The 24,657-nt window shown below is 33.4% G+C and overlaps 1 protein-coding gene across 8 annotated transcripts in view; it reads left to right on the top strand.

The window, feature by feature from the left end:
* Positions 1-24,657, top strand: part of LOC118195739 (uncharacterized) — a 482,995-nt gene that overhangs the window by 297,062 nt on the left and 161,276 nt on the right. For 2 of the 8 annotated variants that reach the window (XM_085806504.1, XM_085806499.1), the window contains exon 1: positions 10,252-10,626. The exons of the other annotated variants lie outside the window; for them this stretch is intronic. The gene's annotated coding sequence lies outside the window, so the exon portion shown is untranslated. Of the gene's footprint in view, positions 1-10,251; positions 10,627-24,657 lie in introns of those variants that run through there. 8 annotated transcript variants of the gene reach the window in all.

Below are 24,657 nucleotides of genomic sequence, written 5' to 3'. Positions count from 1 at the left end.
CCTGGGCAGTTATCGGCTAAGAGAGTAGTCAGTTGCTGAACAGAAAAGAATTGCTAATAAGCTGTAGTAATATAACAATTAGGTAAACATCAACCTACATTGTTTTCATCAACGGATTTATGAAGCACCCGGCTTATCTCATTTGAATTTCTGAGGGCTTCTTCTTTAAATACAGGATATATTTGCTGTTTTTTAAAAATTGATTAATGAAGAGGTCCTTGATGATTTCTGCGCTGCTCCGGCAGAGCCAAGACAAGGGCGGTAGCCTCAAACGAGCACCATACAGCACATACAACGTAGCACCATACAGGTGACACCATACGACTTCTCTCGTTCCGCCCCCAATTTTGATGAAGAGCACTTCGGAGGGAGGGTAAATCCGAGAGTCTTTCACCCCTTTTTCTCTACCATCAACCTCTCGAGAGGATTTTGAGCTCGACATATATTTAGAGTGCTCCCATGCCGTAAAGACTATACGTTTACAAATATCCATATCTTCTCGGGGATTCGAACCCTGGCCTTCGGTACCGAAGTAGTCTCTCCTAACCACTACACCGTCTGGGCGTCTGAAAGTATAAATTATTATCATTATTAACATTCAACTTTAAAACGTATCGAAACGCACAGTGTTAAAATATCTTAAAAACAATAAAAAGGGAGCTATATTCTTGAGCACTTGCACACTCGCTTTTATTTAATCAATCAACCAAATTAAATCAAGAGCTTAGTTAATTATTAGCGTCCTAATTTTTAAAACGAGACAGTAAAAATCACTATCACGTATCTTATACAATTTTCTGTTGCTTAGTTATTACTTCATATCGATCCTTCAAATATATATAAGAAATCAAATGGTATATCATTGCAATGGGTTGAAATTAAGATCCTCTTTAACCAAATGAATTTAAAATTTTATGTGTGGACTTTAATATTGCAAGAAACATAAAAGGTAAATAAAGTCTTGCAATCAAAAACGTTAACTAAACATAAAGCTGCACGCTTAATATAGGGGTTAACATAATATCGAATCCCAACAAATACGTGAGCTGCAGGGCCATTTATATGGTTTTACCTATGTACAACTATGTACAACTTAGCAGGAACTAGTTTCCTCTAAAGAATCCTCTCGAAGACATCCCTCTCTTTAGGCAAATAGCCCTTTGCCATATTGAATTAAACACATAAACACGTACAAGAATTATCTCTTATATTAATATAAAATTCAAAAGGAATAGAAGTCTTGATTATCCTAACCGAGAAAAAAGATGTAGGGTAAAGATTAAATGTCTCAATAGCAAAAGAGAAAAATTTTTTAAGTTTTTTGTACGGGAAGTTAAAACTTGTTATAACAGTGGTGTAATCATTAAAACTAAAATTAACATAACATAATCATGATAAAATGATAAAAGAACAATGAAAAATTAAAAACGATAAAATCAATATATTAATCACCCCTATTTAATGTTTCAAACAGAACTTGTCAAGGGGTAAGTATTTGAAACACCACACTGGGTCGATTAATGAGCGCCAAACAACATGTTTCGTTCCTCTCGACAATGTATGACTTTTAATTTAAAAAAATTTCCTTTCCTGAAAATTTATATCTCAGGTAGTGCCACAACTTTCGTCGAACTTCCCCAGCGTGCTATTCGTACTCAGAGGATAAAACACATAAAACATAAAAAAAAAATTTTTCGACATGTTTATAGGAGATGAAAGATGATCTTGATTAATGTGAAAATTTAGCTCTATCGTCAAGAATCAATTGTTATCCGAACTAATTTTTCAGAAAAAATATTTTCTCATAGTAACTATATATAGACCTCGCAATTAAAATGGAGATAGGAAAAATTTAATGAGATAGCTTCCGATGTCCAGTTTCTAAATGGTACAAAATTAATGTCATTGGATTTAGGTAACTGGGAAGCGAAGCTTAGCACTCACTTAAATATTCAAATGATGTAAATGCCCAAGGTATTTCATCAGAAATATCTAATTGTGAATCACGCTATTTCAATAATTCTAATCGTTAAAGGAAGATCAGATATTTTAAAGGTGATTCCAAGATCGCTGTTTAATTCAGTATTACTTTAAATTCAGAGACTGAATAAAGAATTCAACATTGTCATTTACTATTAGGTTCAGTAAACTTAAAATTTAATATAAGAGTTATGCTATGATTTAATTTCGCTATAAATGTTGAAATTGAAAGTGTACAGATTTAATTAATTTTATCATATATGGGGTTGCGCATATATGATTATATCTTACATATTATATATATTTATATACCTTTTTGCTTCAGGTGAAAAAATGCCAACCACTGCTTTTGCTGTTCCGTAAATCTGTCTCTTGATTTTATTGAAAATTTCTATCGCTAATTGTTGTTGATTAAGTGATTGCAGCAAAGTACATGAGGGTTCTTTGTCTAGGAGGACGGATGTTTGTATGTGTCTAGTGTCGTATGGCATGGCCAAAATATTGGCAAGCCGAAAGACCTCCCGAGAGGTTTGGTGGTATGAGAAGCGGGATGGGAGATTCTCGAATATATCCGCCATGCATTCTCCATCAAAACTGGGACGGAGGTATTATACCTGTAAAATCATTGGTGAAGTTCTAGTATTCAGCACATTTCTGTCTGTCCTGTCCAGAAAGGCTGCTGTGTGGAGGATTTTCGAAGGAAAATTTGCTTGTATTCACATTATGCGTGAAATGCAGTCTCTTTCCGCAAACTAGACACTGGACGAATTACCACTGTTCATCCTATGCAATGGGCAGTTGGTGGATATGATTTCGAGAGATACAGTTATGAGGTGCTCGTTCCCCAAGCAAAGATGTTTAGAATGTTTTTCCTGTTTGACAAAAGAAAAATATTTTAAGACGACAATTTTATTCTGTGAGGAAAGAGTATCCTCTTCTGTTTGCTACGAAATTGATAGAGCTTTTCTGTAAAACCTCTGCGAATCGAAGATTAAGATTTACTTAATTTTACAACTAATATTGGCCTATCGCCTGTTCTGTAAACACTACTAACCCGGGGAAAATAATTTTTCCTTAAATTTTCTCCGAAGAACTGATTTTTCTCTTTTTTTTTCGGGGGGGGGGGGAAGACGAGGAAGAGATATATTTCCGATCTCATGAGCGCTAGCATTCGATTTAATTTGAGAAAGGCAAAGAAGCTCGCCAGTTTTGTTCCAGACCGTAGCGGCGATATCCTAAAGTAAATAAAAAGAGCAGAGTGAGTTTGCTAGCTGCCCAATCTTCTGTAATAGCATCTCTTGTCGAATCGGGATCCGTCCGGGGAGGGTATGTCATCTGAATACCGTGGGAGCGTTCGAGCGCTCGGCCTCCCTGCCGAGTGGCAGCCTATTTAAATAAATGAATGACGGCATCCGAGATGCAGATGTTTCCTTCTTGTGGCACCCCTTTCTGCCCCATCTGGTCGCCAGCCCTGACGCAAGTGGTTTCACCGAAAACCCTTTTCGAACTTCCTGTATGGGTATCTATCAAGAGCTAAAACTATTGGTGGGTTAGCTAGTTTGGAAGACGTTCGATAATATTCAGGGATGGGGACACATGTGCCTTACCCAAATTTTTCTTTGTCAAAATAAAGGGAGATACTGATGCGATATTAAAACTACAGCAGTAATTCTGTGACGACTTAAAAAATGAAAATTTCCGTTGCATGGGATTTTCACTGAGAATTATGTTAACATTTCGGAATGGGAGATGTGTATTTGAAATGAAACAATAGTGCAAAAAACTAGATGGTTATTCTGTATTATATATTTTAAAATTGAAATGTTCATTTATAAACCAATTAGGTTTTTAAAATGCGTTCAAAACCATTTTTCGAAAGCCCAACCGATCCAAAAACTGTTGTTAATAATAAAAGAAATAACGGTATCCAGAGTCTTCATAATACTTTGAAGTAGCATACGTGCAGCGTAGTTTCATCTTTTAAAATTTGAATGATATAGGTACAGGTTGAAGTGGGCGGGATACCAGAAATTCACCATTGGTCTGTTTGTTCCGTTGCGCTAAGTATGCAATTCCGCCCCAATTTTGAGAAAGAATACCGTGTGGGTCCGAGGGTTTCCCACCCTCTTGTGTCTCGTCTTCTATTTTGAGTGTTCTCTTGCCGCATAGACACAGTAAGCTTACAAATATCCATGCCTTATCCGGGATTTGAGCCTCGCCTCACCCGTAGCAGACAGCGTCACGAGCCATTATATCAGCTGGGCGGCACTTTAAAAGGCAGGTGAACATGCTGCGATTTTGCGCTGAGTTCAAAATGATTCGGTTGTGAATATAGATGGCATGGTGTTTAGGAGAGAGACAAAAACCATTTCTGAATATTATCTGGTAAATTTAGTTCATGTCATTTAGTTAGTCATTATATGGTTAATTTAAATTATGTCTAGAGGAGTCTAGTACGCACTATTTGATTTCTTAAAAGAACTAATGGAAATAGAGGTTATGAGACGAACAGAAATTAGAGATTAAACATTGACAAAATAAAATATAACTAAAAGTAACTCTGGAAGATTCCAAAACTATTGTATGAAGTTGAAACTGGTGACCGAACTATTTAATGAATCTAATAGGACGTAATTCAAGAAATAGAAAAATGCCCGGTAGAAAGAATAATGTTGACGTCAGCTGCAGACAAAACGGTTTTTTAAATCTCGATCCTCACTTTTGCGGTGTGCCACTTTTCAAATCAAACGTCGATCATGCATATGTATGTATATGCGTACAGAAGTTGGTCATACCTGTGCACATAGAATCGCTAATAGAATCTATATTGTTTGTAGTGTTTATTGGTGTGCCTCCTTTTTCCACGCTCATCTCGAAGGAGATGTATTATTTTTAGTTTATATTGTAAAATTAATCGACAAATAGCTATTGAAGCAAGGCCAGCACCTGCGCATTCAAGTAGTGATATCAGGCACCATCTGACCTTGCTAACTGCTAAGCTTCCGCTTTGAATGGAACACCCCGGGGTGCGGTACGAGGGTCTTCCACCCCTCTTCCCTATGGTGAGGATTTCGGCTCTCCGTGTATTTTGAGTGCCCCCTTGTATACAGACACTATATGCTGATAAACGTCCATGAATTCCCCTTGATTCGATCTTGGACTCTTCGGAGCAGCAATCATCGGCACTAACCACTACCTCATCTGGGAGGCAAAATTCTTGGATACGATGCCTCGAAAGCTGATGAATACAGAACGGGCTGAACATAGTAGGATATCAGTTTGTGAGCCTTGGCATTTCGTAAAACATAGCACTTTTAATTTGTCAACTAATTCTGAAATTACTATCGTTCTGCCAAAGTATAAAATCTTTAGCTCACCTTTAAGATTGAATCAGTTTGCTACTGATTAACCAACTGAACGATTTAAAAATGCTAAATGCAATTGAAATATTTATTTTACTGTTTTAATAATATGTCTAGCTGCCGTAAATTAAAGCACGTTTTAATTTATAATATAAATTTTACGATCATTTGCAGCTTGTTGTAATTATCACAGAACAGTTTTTAACGCCGCGTGTTACGTAACTGGTACAGCAACTACTATACAGTTTTGAATTTTATACTAATTTAGAGTTTTTAATTTTTAAATATTTTAAAAATTTAAATAGTAAACTATTTTTTTAGATGTCAGATTGTAAGCTGTAGTTTTTAGATTGCAATTACGTTTTCTTTGCATTTTTTTAAGCTGTTGAAAACGATATTCAAATGATAATTATATGCTTTATTCTTGATGCAACTGCTATGTCTTCTATCGCCTTTTATGCAGCTTAACTGTATTAGTTAAAACAAAATGTTTGCTATTCGTTTATTACTTTACTATTTATTGTCAATAAAAGCAACAGCATCTAAAACTACACATTTACTAAATTTAACCTTTTGAAAATGGAATATTTTTAGTACTTGACCTCTCGCTTTACAAAATATAAAAAACTCACCAAATAGGTAATTATCTTTGTCACTAAATCCGACTAGATACTTATTACTATAAATTAAAACATATTTATTATATTAATTAAGACGTGATGTGCTAGACGGATATGACGGGAAGAAATTATTGAGATAGCGGGAGAATTTCTGAAAAGTGTTGGCATGATCGTGGCATACTGCCAATTTAGTATAGGAGGAAAATATCAGAAAATATATTGATTTCTGTATGTTTTTATGGAAGGTATATCATGTATGGATATGATATCAGCAATATTTTGAAAGAGATGTATAGAATTTTTCTAAGGTATCCTTTTGTTAATTGAAGATTATCATTATTCATACACATCGTTCTGATAAACGAATAATATATTTTTATTTTTATTTCTTATATTTAAGAACGTTGCCCCTTATGTTATGCTAGTTAGTTGGGAGTTTGTTCCTGGTTTATTAAAAAAAATAATTTTAACCGTTTTCTGTAAATTTTTCGGAAACTTTTTTTTTTTTTTTTATTTATAATGTGTAAAAATTTCTGTGGCTTCTCATTTAACTTAATTGTAGCTGAATAAGAATAAATTACGCGTTTTGGTTTACTCGAATGAAAAATTAAATTTTTCCTTAAATCGTGCGTAGAAAAGTAAATAAAAACAAAGTTGTTTAATTAGATATAGAGCAACGCAAACAAAAGCAAATTTGATGACTTTATATTAGTTGAACTATGAATGAATGTGTGTTTAGGCAAAAAAATAATTTTATTGTTTATTTTATTTATTTCTATATTTTTTTTTAAAGTGTGTTTTGCATTTTGTGTTATGGAAATAAATATAATTTACTTTTTTAACTATACAATCTTTATTGAAAAGAATATAGTTAATGATAAAATAAATTACCACATCGTGGATGACGGAAAGTTCATTTTTGGTTTTCAGTTATATAAAAGGTAAGAAAGAAAGAAAATCGAATTAGTCAGATAACCAAGCTTCTGTTTCGCTGAAATATTTTTTTTAAAAAAGAGGATCATATTATGATAAATTGACATTCCAAACAATTGGTTAATTAAAAAAGTTAAAAAAAAATCTCTAAATATTGAACCATTCCATGAAAACTACGGATATTTGGAATAAAAACTCTACGAGGACAGGGAACTTAGCACTGTAACGGGAGGGATGGAAGAAAAAATGGCATCTGTTCCACGGGAAATCGAAAATCGCTTGCATGATTGAGAGGTGGGGAAAATCATTCTATTATGTGTTCGTTATCCATTTCCCCCCCTCTCAGAATGAGTATCGCACGGCAGATGCAGATCTGGTGTAGGTAGGGGTACAAGACATAAAAAACTCATATCCATCCTACCGGTTTCATTCATGGCCCATTTTCGTCTGCGAAACGGCGGAAGATTTTTAGGCAATTTTGGTCGAAAAGCTGTTTTTTTCCCCCTAATTTTGTCGGATGTCCCAAAACTTTTTTTTTTAAATCCTCTGATGTAAACGGTAAGCCTTATGCTATGGTTCAAAATTTGAGCGTTAGAAATCTGCTGTTAAAAAAAAAAAAAAAAAAAAAATGGCAAAATGTTTTGCAGCGAACATCAGATATCGGAAATTAATCTGGGATGTATATGATTTGCTTTCAGATGCAGAACTTTCTCTTTTTTATATTTTCTATTTGCTGTTTAAAGAAACTGTGGATTGTGATTATATAGATACCAAGTTTAATAATAATAAATCTGAAAGGTTTCAGATTTTAAACTACATCCAAAGGGGCGTTTTTAAACGTTTTGTGTGTTACCTTTATTTATTAAATATCATGTTCTTTGCACTTAAACCATAAAATTCAGTTCAACAGCAATATCGCAAAACTTTAGAGTTTCCGATACACAGTCTCACGCGCTAGAGATAAAAATGTTTTTTCCTGTGCAACGTTGCCAATGCTCGCTTTGAAATCCTTGAGTTTGTTTATCAAAAATTCGTTAAAGTTGTACAAAATATGAAATCAATAATAAAACAAATTTCAAATTTCAAATTTGGGCTTTCAGATGCCCATATTTGCAGTAGGATTACGTCATTCAAAACTGGATGGTTCTAGGTACCGTTGTTTTATCACAATGCTAGAAACATACATACATTTATGCAAATTCTTCATTGTTTAATTTCTTCAGATATAATACAGGGCGATAGTATATGGTGGCAACGATTCAAGTGATACGCCGTTTATAGAGTTCCGACGCAAAATCGCAAAACGAAAACAATAGTCCTTCAGGGACAAAGCCTCTTTGAACTAAAAATCACTATCTCTAATATGAAAACGCGCAAACAGTTTCTTTAATATGAAAATAAAGATAAATAAATATTATTAATTGCAGTAAATTAAAGTCAATATATAAAATTGTATAAAATACATATAATGCATAACATTATAAACAAGTATTTTATAATATTTATAAACAAATAAATAAACAAACAAATTTATTTTATAATGCAGTAAATAAACAATATTAAATGCGATAAATAAACTTTATTGACTAATAAATGGAGATTTGATGCAAAATGAAGTAAGTAAATAAATTGATCATGTTAAAAAATAAAACAGAAAACTCCTGATTAGCTGGGGTAATATTGACGGTGATCTACATGGTTAATTCAAAGTTTCGGTTAATTCGAGGGCAGTTTAAAAAACGCAGGATAAAGGAGTAATCCATCTTAATTTACAAATCCTGCCCCCCCCCCTCCGCCAAAAAAAATCCGTTTTGAAGCATTTCATTTTAGAGAATAAATTCATTTGGTTACGATTTAATGATTAATGAAAGGTAACAAATAGCATAGACAAAACCGCATGCTAATGAACCAAGTTTCGAATCCTAGATAAAATATACAAGTTTTTTACTGCAATGTCTAAGCAAGTAGAACGCGTGGGTCTGAAAGCCCTCTCAAGAGGTGGGCGGTAGGACGAAAGGTACGAGACCTTCGACAGCTTTCCCTCGGAATGTGTTTATTGTGACTGAGATGAATAAATAACGTTAATAACAAACAAACAAACAAGAAAAAGATGAGATGAAAATATTGAATTAAATAACAAATAAATGAATAATACATGTAAATAAATGAAAAACATCAATATTTAGGTACCCTTTGTTCTATTATTTATTATCTTCCAAGAAAATAGCCAATTTTAAGGATATTGAAAATGTGAGATTGTAGAACATGGAAAAATTACATTTTAGAATTATTTTTAACCGTGGCATTCGAAAGAAAATTTCCGTATTAACAGCACTTCATGTGAGAAATTTGTAATACACATACATACTTGTGTAGCAGATATATAATGTATAATCATGTAATATATGGGCGTGGACAATATGGCCTTAAAATCTAAGTATTCACTCGCAGTTCTGCAGAATTCGGAAGAAACAATGATCCTTTTTGAAATTTATATTGATCGACTCTGACGGGAGGATTATTATTTTTATATTCCTCATATTTTAGGGAAAATGCGAGTACCGAATTGAAGTTGCATAAATCTATAATTATTTATAATTACAGTAAATAGGATACGTTCTCACTTGCTTTTATTAGTAGAATTCTTTAATGCAAATAAAGTGCGTATTATAGTGAAAGATATTGTATCAAATTTCTATTACTTCTCACCAAATTTTGAGTGTGATTTTATTTTTTTGAAAGTTTTTACAGAGCAGTTGGCTTCAATAGCTGGAAAACTGGTATGAGATTTTTTTCAAAATAATTAAAAACTCATTTCTTTCCTTGCAGATTAAGCAAAACTGATAATTTAACATTATATCTTCAAAAATTACTGCTGAAATTTTGTTTTAAAAATATACATCTTTTTGCATAGAGTCGAATATGTGTATTTTTATAAAGTTTTCTATGCATTTGTCATCTTTCTTAGTATAAAACATTTTCTTTTAAGTTCTATTATTCCACTGCTGTTAAAACGAATTTTGTTTTATATCTCCATTTCTATGGAATTGGAAAAAAAAAGACTCATTTATGTAACATATATTCTGAAGATTCGCTTTTAAATTGAGCAGTAATTTCCTTTTTTTAAATTTCAAACTGATATCTTAAAACTCATCTGAATAAATACCGTTAAAAATTTGAAAAATTCCTGCGCTCTAATAAAACCGGAATTCCGGAAGGGGGGAGGGAAAAAAAAAACCTGTCGTAGATAGATGGCGCTGTTAAAACTTTTCCGTGACGTAACGTCGCGAATCATTGTGCAGCTGGTCTTCGACTGGTGGCTCTAACTTTACTTTAGCTGTCTTTCGACGAAGGTCGTGAGTACGGGTGAGTAACCCTGCATCAAGGACATCAATAGTGTACCCGTAACTTCTTTTGGAAATATAGTGGATGATTACGGCCAGCTTCCCTTCATTCATTAGGGTATGTCAAGCGTTCCCAAACTAAAGCAGTTAGAAGTGCCGTGGACGAATTAATTATTCAATTTTTTTTTAAACGTTTGTGATCGTCATTAAGTTTTATAAACGAAGTGCTATTTTTTGTGCGCGATTTTGTGCTGTGTGCTATTTTTTGGGAGAACTATGAAAATTATGCATGTGTTATCGTGATTGTGACATGTGACGTATGTGATTATTTTAGAATACAGACATGGATTTTTTTTTACCTGACGTTAAAAAGGCATTCATCTGTGGGTGAGTTTTCATTAGTAAATTTGCTTGTTAACAGAAATTTTTCGCATATTATCTAAAATTTTTTTCTGTATATTTTTTAATCTAGTTATTATGTAAATTTATGCAAATAGTTCGTCTTTTTAGTGCCTCAGTATTTCAAATGAGAATTATAAAATATTTTTTGTTTAGGCTATTTATTTAAAGGCATTTTCGATATTTTGTATCTAAGTGCAAGCCGACTCCCCCCCCTCTAAATTTGTGGTTCCAAAAAAAGTCACTCTTCTTAAAAATCTATATCATTAATACCATCGATATGATTTATTTATTTCTTTTCATTTTTGATTACCTTGGTTAATTTTACTATCAGTATCGACTTTTAATAGAACAAATATGATTATTAAGAACTGGCTCAAGCACATCTGTGTCCTAGTATTTTCATTCTTTAATTCCGTTATTTGCGGTAGCGTTGGAAAATTGTTCTGTTTTTTGCTGCACTGGGGAGTTAATTTGGGCGCCCACGTGGCAGAACCCATCTGTGTTTAGTTGATTTTCTTTTTTGTCTAATTTAAATTTTGCAAAACCGCATGCTAAAGTATCCAGCTGTAATCCTTAATTTTTAATTATATGAACGACTATTTTTATTAATAATTTTACTTATAATCAAACACTTAATTTTTAATTATCTAAATAACATGGAAGTAATTATCTAATAATATTAAAATATGAGAGTGTTTGAACATTCTTTTTTATCGTTAAAAACGAGAGAGTTCAGATTTCATATTTAATTTATCAGAAATTTTTCGTTATCCCTTTTCCCTTTCTCTCCGCGTCGTCATTGCGCATTATTATTATGTAAGTTACCTGTAATGGAATGAATATATAAATGATCTGTGTTTATAAAAAGTGCTTTTCATTATATGTAATTTATATAATAACGGAAACTGTGGCCCTTTATCGGAAAACTAATTTTTTTAACTTTGAAAGCTGGAAAGAAATGGAAATTTAAAAGCAAGACATAAAATTTACCAAGGGGAGGGGGAGACTGCATTCGAAATTTCTATTCAGATTTGTTGTCTCTTAAAGCTTATACTTTTCGTAATGTCTCTATGTAAATTATTTTAAGTATGTGGTTTTGAAATTTTGATAATCATACTTTGATTCTGTAAAACTAATCATGGGGTTAAAAGCTACTTGAGCTGCATATTGAACGGAATCGATCACGTGGTTTCTCCCCTCCTTTTTTTTATCATGCCAATCGCAAACTGGCATCTTACCAAAACATAGGTTTCGACTGAGTCTTCAATCTATTCATAGTGGAAGAAGTTAAATATCAGTTAGTCGTAACACATAATTAAATGTCAATTAATTGAATTGCAGTACTCATAATATATCGGCTAAGTATGATTTGCGGCCAATTTAACAAATAATTAATATAATCCCCTCCAGTTCTTTTTTCAAATTATTATGATCACTTATCATGTCCATGATCTCTAAAATTATTTAATTTGATAATTATTCTAAATTTTAATTTTTAATAGTATTAACTAAATAATTTTTCGTCCGTTATTATTTGGCTATCCTTCCAAATTTTGCATGGTTTCCTGCCATGTCTTTAACCGACTGTTCGACCAATCAGCTAATCGCTTTTTGTAGTGCTTGTTACTCATTCACCGACTCATCTGATAGGTATGTATGTTAGCTTCTTTTGCGCTTAGTAGTACCTATCTATGCCCTGTTACCCGAAACTAAACATCCGTTCAATTAAAGCGGAGACATGTCTATACTCCTAACACATTCATTTCGAAATCAACGAACGAATTGACAAATTTTTATTTCTGGGGAATGGTGATGAAAAATGCGTATAAAACGAATTTTGATGTAAATAAGGGGAAACAAAATGAAAATAGACCAAAATAAACCGATTCGCAGAAATAAAATCCTTAACCTGAAGAAGATTTGCAACTTGTTATCAGATCAGTTTACCGTTAACAGCACACGATGTGACTTTTCTGATCGAGATTTTAGCAGAATTTTGAGAAATCTGAAATACTGAAATAGAGGATATAGACCTTACTCTACCCTTCTTTAAACATTATTCATTTTATTGTAGGACAATTCCGTAAAAAATCATTTTAAAATATCTTCACTGAGATCTTGTATTCGCGATCGTATAAATATCATTCGATAATGGAATCTGTTGGATTTTTTTATGTGCTTCTGAATCTAAAACTGTTTTAGCAATAATTAAAGCAGAAGGTTTAATCAACTCTTCAGCGATCGTGTGAGGTTTCTTTCTTTCTTTCTTTTTTTTTTTTTTTTTGCACATAAATATGCCACTTGATATGACGCTTCTAATACAGGCTTTTGAATTGCTGGTCCGCATAATGTTAGGATAGTTCCACTGGTATCAAACCGAGCCTTCTTTGACTTCAAGCTGTTCATGCTATGCGCTTTTTCGCCACCATGCAGATTGTTGAAGTGCTCTAATAACTTTGATGGTTTGAGATTGCTGTTTGAAAATATCTTGTAACATAAGATGCATTGCGGTCGTTGCGTGCCATCTTTTTCGGTTGTGTAGGTAAATCCATAACCGGCATACTTATCGTTCCATTGTCGTTTTTTTTTTTTTTTTTTTTTTTTTGAAATAGTGAAGTTCACTATAATCGTTTAATTATTTAGAAATAATGTAATATAATATATATATTGTTCTTACGTAATATCACTGAATCCTATTCGGCTTGAACGGGCAATTAAGAATGTATTAGTCTCAAGAGGTTTCTGGACAAGTCAGAATACACAATACACATGTCGCAGACACAATAGTTGACTCAACCTAACACAGGCCCAGTAGATGCAGATACAAATCTGTGAATCCGTAGATTCCATTGGAGTACCACATATTGAACTCAGCGCATGAGCAAGCTGGGATAACGTTCTCCGCTTGTATTCCCACAAAGTTTTTTTTCTTTTCTCCCTCACCTAGCTGCATGTTCTCACCTAGCTGTTGTAGAGTTTCATGCCTTTTCGTAGCATAGTACATACGCCCATAGGCACCGGCTCTTTCCTGTGTCTTTTGCCGATAAGTGAGCTAGGTGCTACCAATTTTTATGAGCTTCAATATTGGGGACACTATTGCAGATTTCAAATATTTTATTATAAGAAATTTAATAAATGATATTTAATAATTTTTATGATTAGGTAGGAGCTTCTCCCGCACCCCCAAAAATACATTCCCGCACCCCCAGGGGTGCGGGCATCCCCGGTTAAGAACCACTGATATAGAGGGTTGTTTTTATATATGCAGTTTAATTATTGCTATTTTTTATTGTTTATGATAGAAATCATGATGTGCGATGAATAACTTTTGAAATTTAAAGTTGTTTATGTTAATAAAAGGAAGTTATTTTGTCTCATTGAAAACGAATTTTAAAAGGCATCCGATTTGAAGTACTAAGACCTAAAACTGTATGATTCTGAAGTCATTTTTTGTTATTTAGACGTAAAAGATCAGTAATAAATTGATTTTCATTCAAAAATTTCGGAAGGAAGAGGAGAAAAAAATTCGAAAATTGGTGGTTTCAGGGCGCGTCAAAGGGTTAAAGGAGATTTTACCCTTTTTTCTTAGCATAATTTACCTGAAACCATTTTCTGATTTATAGTTTTTATTTGGGCGAGTCAAATATATTTAAGATATAATGTTGTTATCTACATTTAAGAGAACTTTATATACCTAGACCAATAGACTGGAAACTAGCCATTGACTCCATAATCGTAATGTCGCGTGTCTGGAGTTTCAACTACAGAACTTTCGCAGTAACTGTATATTGGGCTATTATGAATGCAGTATATGAACTGTCTGTTAAAATACTAATTCTTTACCGTTAATTACGTGTTGTTTGGTTTACTTTTCGAATAATGATGTCTGAGAAAGGCGTAAAATGTTATGCTACGTAGTACCTCTGGGAAATTATAGGTTTTATTTCTTTTGCTGAGTGACGTTAACATTTGCTTGTGCTGTTCATACATGTGTATGTGTTAAAAGTAAAAAAAAATATGCATTTATTTTAATCATATTTATGCATAGTTTAACGGCGACTCTGAGCACAAACAAGAATGCTCCATGTGGATTGATTTATTCACTGTATAGGGTGGATGGCCATGAATCAAGTAGTAGGGATTTTTCCCGTTATTGTTCCTCTGTTAATTTTCCAGCTTTCAAAGAGCACAGATTTATGCGGGCAGAAAATTACTTTTTAAATAATTAAGATAATATACTGATTATTTATAATTAACTGTTTGATCATTGTGTTTAATTTTGTACATTTATTTATATATTGGTAAAAACATGAATCAAATATTTTCAAAACTTAATTTTATGATAAAGTGTAATAAATAACTATTATTGTATAATAGTTGTAATTGTTATTATTTATTATATTTTATTGTGTCATTCATTACGATGAATTTTAATATAATAATAATTATTATAATTTTATAAATATTTGTAATCATACTATAATTCATAATTATATATCTTTTTTTATTTTTGAATTAAAATGTACGTATAAACATTAAAAAAGAAATTGCTTAATAATTAGTTATAATTATGCGATAATAAATGATTATTACAGTTATTTAATTGCTTTAAATATACAATAATAAATACTTATTATGTTTCTTTTTTATTTTTGCCGTAAAATTTATATGCATTATTGTACCTATTTTGAGAGAAAAAAATTTTTTTTTTGGGGGGGGGATAATTCTTATAAAAGCTTACAATGTTGGCAAATATCACGCTAAATCAACAACGACCAGGGAAGATCCCGCAGAGGTGAAGAAAAACCTATTGACTTTTTTTTAAAACTTCAAAAAGATTACTTCAACTAAAAATACGCTTCATTATTTTTAGTGTTCTTATTTTTTAAAAGTATGCTCTGCGCATGCAGTTAAATATGCCTTGTGTACGTAAAATTCATATATTATAAAAATCTTTGGTTTCAGGGATTGCAAATTAATGCGAATCTTCAAGTCTAATTCTGCGAATATGAAACAAAGGCGCGAAAGACAACTGACGACAGGATTACCCATGGAGGTAGGAAGTAATTATGCGAATAGTAATTATGGAAGTATTATCCCTTTCCTACCTCCATGGGATTACCCAATGACACGGGTAATTTCCCTCCTTCGTAAATTCCCTTTTTCCCGTAGAGAGAACTTTCATATGACCCCTTCACCCTGCGGCACGGAAATAACACCCTTTCTAGACGATTGGCAGAATGCCAGATAAGGTTTCGTTTGCCGTGGTCGAACTATATTTCACTATACGATCAACATGTGTTGCATTTTTTAAAACCGAACTTTACCAAAACGTATATGTGAACCACTGCATATATTTAAGTATTTGAGACATATATGATCATTCGAAGCGTATTAATTAAACCAGTATTACTTTTATTTACTTTGAAATTATTAATGCTTTTATTTGTCCTTTCGAATTACCCATGTTATCGAACGAAAAACAGTATCATTTAGTTGTCCGCCATGTTGGAATAACTCAAAACGATGTTTAACGAATTTTTATTTCGATGGGCAATATAGAGCTTCAATCAATGAGAAGCTAATGGGAAAGTATATGTTTTAAATGTTATAATAGAAGTTTAAAAAGTGCGCGAAAAGGGAATGTGTAACAAAATGTACACTGTGCACTAGCCTTTCTGCTGGCATAGATCGACATGACAACTCGAAAACAGATTTCGATCATGTGCAGGTATCCTAAAAAAGTAATAATTTAATCAGGTAAAATTTCTAATATGTATTTTTGCGATAAAATTTAATTGTGGAAATTGAGAACAAATATTATTTATTAAAATTACCAAAGCAACAACCTTGTGTTGGCGTAGATTTAGTCAAGAAAAAAATTTAAAAAGGGGAAAAACTAATAAATAAGTACATTTTATTTAACTTTTTTGACTTCTGTAATTTTATAAGAATATATATTTAAAACTAAAATTTTAAAAGATAGTGTGTAGTGTTTGCTTGATGAATAAAGTTCTGTACAGCAAGCTTAACTAACAATTGTGTATTAATATTACGAGGGCTATCCAGAAAGTAGATTACGTTTTGGAATAAAAAAATAAACAAAGTATAGGAAACAAATTTTATTATATACAGATGAAAGCCACACTCAAATACTACTTTTCTACATAGTCACCATACAAATTAAGGCATTTATCGTAGCGATGTACGAGCTTGGAAATTCCTTCGTCGAAAAATTCGGCCGCCTGCGCCTTCAACCACTTCGTTACCTCTTCTTGCTTTTCGCTGATGATTTTGTGCAACAAACTTCGCGAAATTTGTGGAAAACTCAAAGAAAGTTCCGTTATTGTGAAATTTCGATTTTCACGGACTTTAGCATCGACTTTTTCGAGAAGTTCGGCGGTCACTATGCTGGGTCTCCCACTTCGATCTTCGTCGTGAACATTGGTTCGGCCATTTTGAAATCTTATGACCCACTGACGCACTCCACCTTCAGTGATAATGTTGTCCCCATACACTTCACGAAGCTGCCAATAGATTTCTATCGGTTTACAGTTTTTTGCAGTCAGAAACCTTATTACTGAGCGCACCTCGCAGCTCGCGGGATTTTCAATTAACGCAGACATTTCAAACCGTCACAGTATCTGAACGGAGCACAGCACGAACCTCTCACTAGCACGGCTAGATGCAGACTGAGCTGCGCAACGCTCTGACCCCAAGATGGCCGCGCTAGCCCCGCCCCTAGCGGACACAGACGGAAACGTAATCTACTTCCTGGATGGCCCTCGTATTTAACGACATATAGTTAGTTAATAAACTTGAATAGGTCTAACATGTTGCTCTTCTACAGTATAATTTTCACTTTGTATTATATTTTTTATTTAAAATTTGGTCATAAATATAGAGTTAATAGTAAGTAATGCAATTTGTAAAAATATTTTAATAGGTTGCAAAATATTTTTATGAGAATATCTAATACAAATAGATGAAGTATTGTGTAACGCTAATTGTGTGAATATCTTTGGGGAAGTAATATAGCTGCTAATTTTGAAAATTTGAAAATTAGCAGCTATATTACTTTCCTGTGAAAATTTTGTAGGTATAACGCTGATTTTTGTTGTTTGACTTCTGAATTAGTAATATAGCTGCTATAGGGAAGGAAAATTTCCCTCCTACGAATTTAGACGGTATTATATCGTAACATACGTTGTATTTCGCGTGAAATGGCTTTGAAATGATTGATATGGTATAGAAAAGGACTGGCTTTATTAAAACTTCTCCCATGTGTTTCAGTCAACTGAGAGACTTTTTTTATTAAATTCATTTAAAGAGTAAAAGAAATAAAACAACAAATATTGCTTAGAGGGATGTTTATTTTAAAAGAATTCAGGGATATATGTTTTAAGATAATTCTCAAGTCTTTCTTCTCATACACAGATTAAACTATGTCCTTTGAATCATAAACTTAATAATAATGATATAGGTTATAATAAACTTGAAATAATTGTCATTTTTTCTCTTGAAAAATTTTGAATTATTTTGCTCTTGCTTAGAAGCTTTCTACAAAATATTGAGTAAAATTTGATTGAATTCTTTAATATGATAATAAATAGAGTGAAATCAGAAATGTGATGTAATATGTTGAAATGTAATTGTTTAGGTGAACACATTATTTCATTGATTTCACTAATGTGATAGTTTTTTAGAGTGAAAATTTATTGCATTTACTAATATGGTCTCGCGGAGTAGGTGGCAAACTGAAGACTTATACGGGTTTTGCTGAATTTAGCGCAACTTTTATTCACCGTCGTTCTGTCAAAGTAGGTCGCGGCGGCAAAGCTTCACCTTTTCTCTTGATTACGTCATTTTCTGTAGGAATGACAGCTTGAGGGTATGATATGATTCTTGAAGGATGTTGAGGGCATCTTAAAAGATTTACCGAATTTCAACAAAATGTTTCCGCTACGCTTGTCTTTTGACAACATTATTTTCTCTTCCTTGAGGAAATTTTTTCTTTAAACGTTTATTTTAAGCAATTTTCTGTCAACAAAAAGGGATACTTTTTCTTCGTTACGCGCGTGTTCTTGAATTTCTTCTATGCAGTGCATGAAAATTATAATTTACGAACATTTTACCGTTCGTTGCACGAGGAGAAAGAAATTCATTAAAATGTGGGTGTGCACTAATAATCATGAAGAAAACGATTCAACGTAATAACGAAGTGGATGACGTCATACCGTTTCCAATATGGACCTTATAAGAAAGGTCCAAACGAAGTCGTGTGGTCGGCAGAGAAACGAAACTTTTAGTAATCCATTAATCTCCGGTTTACGTTTCGCTATTTTACGTTGATTCACTAGAATGCTATTTTAAAAATTAATTTATGAAAATTCAAAAATTTTTTTTTCCATCAGAAAGGAGTTGGTTGTTTATTTTCAACTAGGGGAAAAAGAAATATTTGGTCATCAGTAAAGCGTTTTTGCCATAAGAATAGCACTGAATCAAAAGCCCTTCTCTTGATTGCCCTCGGACCACCCCCAAAATTGAGAATCTCCCGATACTTGTATTCCAGTGAAAGTTGTGTATTTGCTGTCAAGTACAACATCGCTTATACAACCTGTGGATCAGAATGTGGTATCCAATCTTATGGATGCTATACGAAATATAAAATGCTTTTGATGGAGTAACTTCAAACTGCATGAATAAAGTTTTAAATTAAAATTTTTTGGGGGTTAAATTTTGAAGTCGGTATTTCACTGTTAAATACTATTTTTTACTTTATTGTATTTATATTCTTTGTTGCAATTTTAAAACAATTAGATAATTTTAAAAAATTTAATTTAGACAATTTTAAAAAATGCAATTAACCCCCTTTTACGTCTGATTCGTTTAACGCTCTCCCCCCCCCGCGCATAAAGAGCGTAAAATATTTGTGTACTTGAATTCGTAATGTCGTGCAATAAGAAAGTTATAAAATACCCTTTAGTTCATTCTTTCTTATTATTTGTTATTAATGATAATTTCTTTTTAAAGTTAATGATTGTTTTCATAATCTGGAAAAATTTTAATACGCTGTGAGCAACTAAACTAGAATCAAAATTTAGAAATGCAGTGAACGAAAAAAATCGACCCAATTTAGAAAAGTCATCAAAAAGCCGGAAACTGTATTAGCGATTCGCAGTAAACTTCCTTTAAAAAGATTATTTTTCGACCAAGCCGATGTGTGAACATTAAAATTTAAGATGATTAATTCAATAATTAAGCTAGGATAAGTTTGAAAATTTTATGAACAAAATTATAACAAAGAATTTTCGAGTATAAATACTCTGCTGTGTCCTGCGCACTGAACGTAATAGCTTTCCGTCGCCTGCCTAACTCCTGTTCCTCGCTCTCCCGATATCTTCGATTGTTTTAAATGCAATTGCGTATATAAAATTGTGAGATACAGACTGCACCCATCGTGCTATGTGAGGTTTACAGAATGTACTTCCAAAGAATTATTTAGATCCTGAAAATTAAATGATGTTTTAACTATCAAGTCAGTTGTGCTTTGTCAAAATTCCAGTCATATACGCATTTTCGGCCATGATGAAATGGTGCGTTCCGTAGTCAAGCTGTCATTTGATATCAAGTTATCCACGACTAAATAAATCATCATATATACACTACCAACGCAAAAATGTTTCTTATTTAAAAAAAAAAAAAACAACTTATTTTTAACAAATATAAAGTGTAGTTTTTTACACGTTTCGGTCCCCTATACTTATATTTAGGAAAATGTTATATGTATAGGGTACTTTAGTTGGTAATTTAATTGTATTTAATTCTTCACTGGTATATACTAGCAAAGTGAACTCACAGTTCTCATCTCTTCCCGCTTCTCTTTGTAGTTTTTCTTGTAGTTCGATCTTCCTGAAAAGAACGGAAAGTGAAATTTTTACGAAATTAACAAATCTCAGAATGTTCACTTGAAATGATTGAGTTTTAAACTTAAATTGCCGGGTAGTGTCAAATAACTTCAGTGAATGAGATAAGTATCATGAAATCGAGGTCTTCAAAATGACGCAATGTTTAACGTTTCCCATGATTCATTGTTAGTGTTCATTTGCTACTGAAAGTTGTCAAGAAACGCTTCATGCATTCTCAAGGTTCAAATCAGCCTGTCATCCGTTGCTTAATTTTTTTTTTGGCGAGTTGTAGCTTGTTTTTTTAAGGTTGTTTGACTCTAAAGTAAACAAAAACATTTTATTCTTTCTTATCTTCTTTCTTTTGAAGTGACATCATTTTTTGAGTTGTATGTTTTTATGTTATACGTATTCACTTATCTTTAACATGATCATTCCGTGTTTTGGATCTTGGTTGCTAGGTGGTGAAGGGGGTGAAGGTAATTGAGTTACAGAGTGAGTTTTGTAAGCTACTGTTCCATTGTTTTCTTCGTCTTCTGTGTATTTAACAATGTAAGGCAAAGGAAATTAGCATGTAACGGAAGTTACGTTAATCATTAAAAATCACATCTTTCCTTAAGAAAGTGCCACAAAATAAAATGCCTGGTAAATTTATTCATTCTCGGGGACAGGTTTGGTCTCGGGGACAGGACAGGGGAAAAACCTTTTTTATACATCATTACATGCCGTTCATAGTATGTCTTTTATAAATAAATAAGTCCGTTTGAGGAAATGATAATTTTTCTGTAAATAAGTGACTCTGTTTGGAAGAAATAATATTTTTTCTAAAGAATTTTGTCGCATTTTGTACGCAGTATATAATTTGAAAATAAATTAAATTATTTTGAAGGAATAGTAAATTTTTGTATAAAATCGTAGAAGGTATGCTAAACAATATTAACTTCTTAAGGAGTGTAGGATTTTCAGAAAGGCATAAATTTGTGAAAGCGTGCTTAAGCAACGGTGGTCAAAAGTTTGTTATGCATTGTTAAACAACTTCCTTATAAGATATCACGTTCAAATTTTATACACACATTTTTTGTGGATGACAAACACATTTTTGTGAATGACAAAAAATGTGTGACAAAAAATTTTGACTTTCTTTTGCGAAGAAAGGAAGTATTGAAATTGCGAAAACATTTCCGGTATGACACTTCAACGGAAATACCCATTTTGACCTTTCGCGAATTCCTTTGGACGATTTTTTTTGCGTGATTTTTTTACATACGGACAGAATAAAGGACTCTTAAAAAATGGATTCAAAAGGGATTTTTCCCTGATGTGTGTACTCAGGTACGTATGTATGTGTGTACGTATCCTCGCATAACTCAAAAACGATTAAGCGCAGGACGTTGAAATTTTGTATATGAGACTGCTATAACATCTAGTTATGGACTTCCTTTTCTTTTTGCAATTGACGGTACCAAACGTTCATATATAACATAACACCCCCTTACCCGTGACTCATATACTAAATTTCAACGCTTACCCCTTACCGGACTTTTCCGTGATGTCTGTACTTCAGGTACGTACGTACGTAAAAATTTCTTGGCAAACCTTTGTATAACGATTGGTTTCATATTAATTTTTTCCTTTGCATTGCTCACATGTTTTAGTTTTCTACACGAAAGTTGAAACCTAATGGGACCAATCCAGGAGTTGGTTTTTGTTCTTTTTGTTGTGTAATGTTGGTTGCGAGCTAGCTCCAAGGATGTCAATGACAGTGACAGCATCCTGTTTTGTTTTCGAACAACTTTCTATACCTGCCACTGTCTGCTCCGAGTTGTTGAATTGAAGAAGTGTATTGTTTTTTCGCCTGTGAGTAACTTAGCGTTTCTTTATTCTTTCCCCAATGTAAGAGTTATTTTTAAAATTGTATACAGCCTTCATTCCAGCGCCGTGTAGACTGCATTTGATGCAGGTAGAATTTCCGTTCTTAAAGCACTGTATAAATACTGATAAAAACGAAAAGATTTTTGGGAATATTTGTGTTTTTAGGCACCATGTTTTTGTTTGTGGGTTGATTTTGACAAAGCAGACGTGGACGATCAGACTGAGTAGAGAGATGCTTTCGTCATTAAGAGACATTGGCTTGTTACATATGGGAAAAAACAATGGAAACGCCCATGCAACCATTCCGTTACCCAGGATTTGAACGTGGTGGAACTGTTGGAGATCCAGTTGGCTAATGACAGTCTGGGACACTATTTCAATTATTGCAGTTCAGAACAAAGGCAAAAAAGTATCGTTTGAAGTTTCAAAACGCACGCCACGTGATAAGCAGGTAATGACCAAATGAAAAAAATATAGCCACTGAAATAAGCTAAGCGCTAGATTCCCACACGACTATATGCATATGTATATACTTTCCAAAAGAATGCAACTAAGTGGTAGGAGAGGATGAAAATGGTCATCCTTGGAATCTCTCATCCTTGGAATGTTCTCAGGTCGCTTCTCGGAACAGCGCTTTTCTTGAATGATCTTTTCCCCTCTTGACGGCTATGTGAGCAGGGTGCAAGTCAGGTCTTACTTCCTACCTCCATGGTGCAAAGTGTGAGCAGGGGACCATGGGTATCGGAGGTGAAACCATATGATTCCTTTCCCATTTCCCAGGTACACAGATTTTTGTTGTTACATTTTTCTCAGCTCTGCTTTTAATAAATTTCCTGTTCTCATTAGCGACACTTTGTCGCAGCTCTTGTACTCAGAAACTTTACCTTACAACGGCTTCCAGGCGTACAGTCGTTATCGCACCTGCTAATTACCCTCAGCTGCGCGTCGAAAGAAACATTCTGGGAATCTTTGCTTCTAGCAAATATAATCGGTTCACCTACGCTAAGACCTCCCATATTCTCTTCTATCCCAACCTATATATTCTCTTCTCCCTTTTCTACGCGAAATATTTTTTCCATCCTCGTAAAATATACCGGGTACGTACTCACAACAAATCGCTGAAAGCAACTGTTTCGGCTAACTCCTCTTTGCCGAAAAAGTTTCTTATAGCGTCGTGCGTTGCATTATGTGACAACCCCATCAGAGAAGAGGTGCTACCAGTGCTTCTAAACTTAAGACAAGCTGTGATATGTAGTAAAAAAGCAACCATTTTGGAGAGTGCATTTTTGTATTAACAATAGAATATGTGAAATGAGAAATAATGTACAAAATATTATTATTTATTAATTTTATAATATCTTATTGTGCTAAATTTGACAGTTAAATTTCGCCGTATTTGTATGTATATATTACTTGGATATTCTATTTTACATACCATTCGCTGCTATAATACTTCACTATACTTTTTTTTTTAAATATATATTTTGTGAAAGTCAGAAAAATTTTAAATATCAGCATTGAATTTTCCTCTACAGAACTGCTTTGAACATTTACATAAATATGGCACTGGGGCGGTTTCGTTTCCATTTCTTGCAAAATTAAAACTGCCGCAATGGTAAAACAAATCCCAGTGAAAATTCCGATATCATCCGCAATCAATTCTGGAGAGCGAAGTTCGCTACTTTGTGAAAGGAAGGAATCTCAGCTTACCGGTGTCGTCGTCATCGAATTATCAAAAGCGTGTCGCAGGAAGGGAGACCCGCCAGACGGAATCGCACGCGCGCAGTTTAAAAGGCGTCGGTCAGTAAACCGACAGTCAACTGTGACGGAGCCCGCCCCGTAGGCTTTTTAATCGACCTCATTTGATGCGCTCTTTTCCCCTTGTTTTTCTCCTTACCTCGCTCACTATGTGTATTTCCTCCCCTCACATCGTTTTTTCTGTCTGTTTACGTTTCGGCTCCCGAACCGGAATTTACTAACGTGACTCGCCGCGAAAATTGTGACTTTTTGATTCTGTGTGAAAAAAAATGGGTAATTCTGGTTCTCGATGGCCATATATTAGACTCGACGAATTTTCCAAACGCACATAAAAGCTATAAGAGATGAGAGAAACGCCGTATTACAGAGCAAGCCGGAAAGCTGCAGTGTGCTTCAGATCATTGTATAAATCGCGAAAGAGAATACAGGTGCAGAATTTCTAGGGCTGAAGTATGAAGTACTCGTATGCTAATTCTGTTTC

This window comes from Stegodyphus dumicola, chromosome 12, assembly GCF_044657685.1.
Source record: "Stegodyphus dumicola isolate Sdum_Otavi_A_Nest chromosome 12, ASM4465768v1".
In the NCBI taxonomy this organism is placed as follows: Eukaryota; Metazoa; Arthropoda; class Arachnida; order Araneae; family Eresidae; genus Stegodyphus; species Stegodyphus dumicola.
This window is presented reverse-complemented; position numbering and strand designations above follow the sequence as displayed.